Genomic DNA, 5,000 nt, shown 5'->3' with positions numbered 1-5,000 from the left:
GGAGTAACGTCAGCTAGCTTCCATTCTCTTGGGACATCTCCGGATATGATGGATTTCTTGAAAATAATTTCTAATGGAACAACAATCTCATTTTTCATTTCCATTAAGATTCTTGGATGCCAACCGTCAGGCCCTGGTGTTTTATTAACTTTGAGTTTGTCTATACACCTTTTAATTTGTCTATACACATATACGTATACATATATGTATATGTATATGTATATGTATATGTATATGTACTTGTACATGTTATATGCATATGCATATGTATATGTATATGTATATATATATATATGTATATGTATATGTATATGTATATGTATATGTATATGTGTATGTACATGTATACATATATGTGAATATATGTATGTGTCGATGTACATACATACGTGTTTGTATATATATATATAATATATATATATGTATATAAGCTATATATATATACAGTACATATATATATGTATGTATCTGCATATGTATATGTGTATGTACATGTATACATATATGTATGTGTACATGTATTTGTACATATGAATATTTGTATGTGTCTATGTACATACATACGTGTGTGTATGTGTATATATATATATATATATATATATATATATATATATATATATATATGTATGTATGTATGTGCGGGGACAGGAGAAAACAAAATGTAAGAGATAGAGGGAGGGGAGGGAATGGAGAGGAAAAACTGTAAAGAGTAAAAGAGACGGTAATAATAATAGAATAAAAAAGCAAACAGGAAAAGCAACAAAAGCTTTTGTCTCAAAATTGAATGCAAGGAGAAATGTTAAAAAAAAATAAAAAAAAAATAAAACAAAGAACAACAGAAAAGGAGAGACGAAAGAAATATGGTAAGTTACTATGGACTGAATTTTGAAAAAAAAAAACAATATACAAAATTGTGAAATTGTAAAAGGACATAGAAACATGATTGTGAATATTGTGAAAGTTTGGTGGTTGTGCGTTATTATCATGGGCTGTATTTTACCATTGCTTTTATCCTTCCAGATAGTCTCATCGTGCTGTTAGTTACGTGTACAGTTACGAGCAAAAGTTTAGATTCAGCCAGAGTTCAGGAAACAAAATCCAATTTCTTTGTCAGGCAATTTTTTTCTTTATGTATTCAAGAAAATGACATAACTGTAAGTTTTATGCAACATAGGAAAATATATCGTATACTCGACCAAAAAAGAAATTATATTGACTTTGTTAGAACTATAGCGAGGGTCCAATATTTTCCTCGTGACTATACATATGTATAGGCAAGGTAAAACAAGAGAAAAAGAGAAGAGAGGGAGAGAGTGGTTGGTATGTCATGAATAAAGAAGTGGAGATTATGAAGCAGGGATAGAGAGAGAGAGAGAGAGAGAGAGAGAGAGAGAGAGAGAGAGAGAGAGAGAGAGAGAGAGAGAGAGAGAGAGAGAGAGAGAGAGAGAGAGAGAGAGAGAGAGAGAGAGAGAGAGAGAGAGAGAGAGAGAGAGAGAGAGGAGAGAGAGAGAGAGAGAGAGAGAGAGAGAGAGAGAGAGAGAGAGAGAGAGAGAGAGAGAGAGAGAGAGAGAGAGAGAGAGAGAGAGAGAGAGAGAGAGAGAGAGTTGAGAGAGAGAGGGAGGGAAAGGGTGCATGTGTACGTATGTGCGCATGTACGTACGTACAAATGTGTGTACTTACGGAGAGAGAGAGAGAGAGAGGGAGAGAGAGAGGAGAAATTAAGAACATAAGAATAGGAGAGACTGCAAGAGACCATAGGGCCTACACTAGACAGTTCAATGTCCCTTACCATCTGTCATCCCTATCCATAAAGTTATCTCCTATTCTCTTAAGATAACCAATAGCTTTGGCGTTCACTATATGGTTACTAAGTCTGTCTAATGTCTAAACAAACATATCAGTAATATTGCAAAGACATTGCTTCAAAGACTAGCAATAATTGCAAATACTTTAACTAACATAATATTGGTTACATGACTACAAAACATAGATAAGCATTAATAATAACACCATCAATAAATTCTTAACTAAGTTAATTATCATTACCGTAATCAAGAAACGTGGAGTACAATAAAATAAACATTTATTTAATAATTAGTTTGACTAATTAATGTAATTTGATCAACATAATGACCTAATGTATATGAGAATATTGTTGTAAGCCATTATAATCATTAATTTATAGAAATGATGATATGGCGTATCAGTATCATTATCGGGGTTATTATCATTAAATATTGGTATCAATATATCATTATCAATATATGAATACCAACATATTAGTATCAATATTTCAATGTCAGTATATCAGTATTAATACATTGGTGTCAATATACCAGTATCAGTACACTATCGTCAATATCACTATCAATATATCAATACCAAACATATTAGTATTAATATTTCAATGTCAATATTTCAACATCAATATATCAATACCAACATATTAGTATCACTACTTCAATGTCAATATTTCAGTATCACTACATTGATGTCAATATACCAGTATCAGTATATCAACGTCAATATATCAGTATTAATATTTCAATGTTAATATATATATATATATATATATATATATATATATATATATATACATATGTATGTATATATATATATATAATATATATATATGTATATAGTATATATGTATGTATATATACACATAATATATATATATGTATATATATAGGATATATATATATAATATACATATATATATATATATATATATAATATACATATATATATATAATATACATATATATATAAAATATACATAGATATATATATATATATATATATATATATATATCAACATATCAATGTCAATATGCTAGTATATCAATACAATGTACCCATATAAATATATCACTATCAATATAGTGTCAGTATAGCAGTATCATTATATCGATATTAACATATTGATAGAAACATATCAATATCTCTACGAAAATATTAATATCAAAATATTATCAATATATCTGTAACAGTATATCATAATTTCAATAAATCAATATACTCGTAATATATGTCCATCCAAATATCAATATACCAATACCCACATATCAATATCATTATCAATATATCCAAGAGAAAAAAAACGGAAGGAAAAGGAAAGAAAGGAAAGGGAAGGGAAGGGAAGGAGAGGGAAGGGAAGGGGAGGTAAGGGAAGGGAAGGGAAGGAAGGGGAAGGGAAGAGAAAGGAAGGGAAGGGAAGGGAAGAGAAAGGAAGGAAAGGGAAGAAAGAAAAGGTAAGGGAAAAGGAAGATTAATTGAGAGGAAGGGAAATAGAAGGAAAGGAGGTAAAATATTGGGCGGGGAATGAGGAAGGAGAGTGGGAGGAGAAAGATTGGAGAGAGAGAAAAGAGAGGAGAAGTTGTATAGGGAAGAGAGAGAGAGGAGGAGGAGGAGGAGGAGGAGGAGGAGGAGGAGGAAAGGGTAGGAATGGAAGGAAAGAGAGGGGAGGGGAGGGGAGGGGAGGGGAGGAGAAGGGAGTTGGGAGGGGAGGGGAGAGGGAGTTAGGAGGGGAGGAGGGGGTAGGGGAGGGGAGGGAAGTGGAATGGAGGTGAGGGTAGGGTAGGGGAGGGGAGGGAAGTGGAGGTGAAGGGAGAAAAGGGGAGGGAAGACAAGGCAGGGAGGGAAAGAGAGAGAAGAGAGTGGGTGACAGAGGAAGGGAAGAAGAAGGAGGAAGAGAAAGGAAGGGATGTGACAGAGGTAAAGGGGGGGAGGGGCGTGAAGGGGAAGGGAAGGGAAGGAGGGGAAGAAGGAACGTGAGTCTAACGAGGGTAAGGGAAAAGAGGGGAGGGGAGAAGAGAGGAGAGTGGAAACAAAGAGGGGAATTTCTTTTACTTCAAAGTGGAGGGAGAGGAGGAGGGAGAAGAGGAGGAGGGAGAAGAGGAGGGAGAATGAATTTGCATGGAGGGATATGGAGGGGAGAGAGAGTTGGTTGTTGTTGGAGGAAGGGTTAGGGAGGAGGAGGAAGAGGAGGAGGAAGAGGAGGAATAAGAAGAGGAGGAAAAGGAGGAGGAGGAGGAAGTATTGGAGGAAAAGGAAACGGATGAAGATGTGGAGGAGGAGCAAAAGGAGTAGAACAAGGAATAGGAGTAGGAGGAGGAAAAGGAGGAGGAGGAAAAGGAGGAGGAGGAAAAGGAGGAGGAGGAGGAGGAGGAGGAGGAGAACGAGGAGGAGAAGAAAGTTGAAGAAAAGGAGGAGGCGGAAGAGGAAGCAGAGGAGAAAATAAAGAAGAAGGAGGAGGAGGAAGAGGAGGTGGAGGTGAATGATAATGAGAGGGAAGACTGCAAAGAACCTATGTTCAACAATTTGGTCAACAACCGGGTGGGGGGAGGGGGAACACCCTCCCCCCGCCCCCCCCTTCCCATCTCCCTCTCCTCCTCCTTTGCTTCCCACCCACTTCCGCTCCCTTTCCCACCCTCTGTCTTCCACACCCACTCCCCCTCCCTACCTCCCTCCCTATCTCCCTCCCTCCCTCCCTCCTTCCTACTTCCTCCCTTCCTCCTCGCTTTCCCTTTCCTACTCCCTCTTTTACCCCTCCCTTCCCCCTTCCCCCTCCCTTCCCCTACCTTCATCCTCCCTTCCCCTCTCTCTTCTCCCTCCTCCCCACTCTCTTTTCCTCTCCCTTCTTACCTCTCTCCCACGTCCCTATTACCCACCCCCACTCCTCCCACTCCTAACTCCCACATCCTCCCTCTCCTCCCATCTCAACTCCCTTTCGTACCTGGTGGTACTCCACATTCTATTACGACTGTCGTCAGGTGATTTTTATTAATTTTACATCAACCTCGCGTAGATAAATTGATAATTATTCAGTTTAACATCCCGAACTCGCCCTTATCAGGAGGCTAGGACAGTGACCTTTACAGAGTACTTGTTGCGTGGAATATAATGACCCATGCCCTTGATCCAACTCGCTGGCGGCAGAGTTCAAACCACCTCCGCCACAAATAGCGACGCTCTAATCCACATTAATTCTTTTTGGT

This window comes from Oratosquilla oratoria, chromosome 6 (assembly GCF_046742065.1).
Source record: "Oratosquilla oratoria isolate Oo_2021 chromosome 6, ASM4674206v1, whole genome shotgun sequence".
Lineage (NCBI taxonomy): Eukaryota > Metazoa > Arthropoda > Malacostraca > Stomatopoda > Squillidae > Oratosquilla > Oratosquilla oratoria.
Note: the sequence above shows the minus strand (reverse complement) of the source record.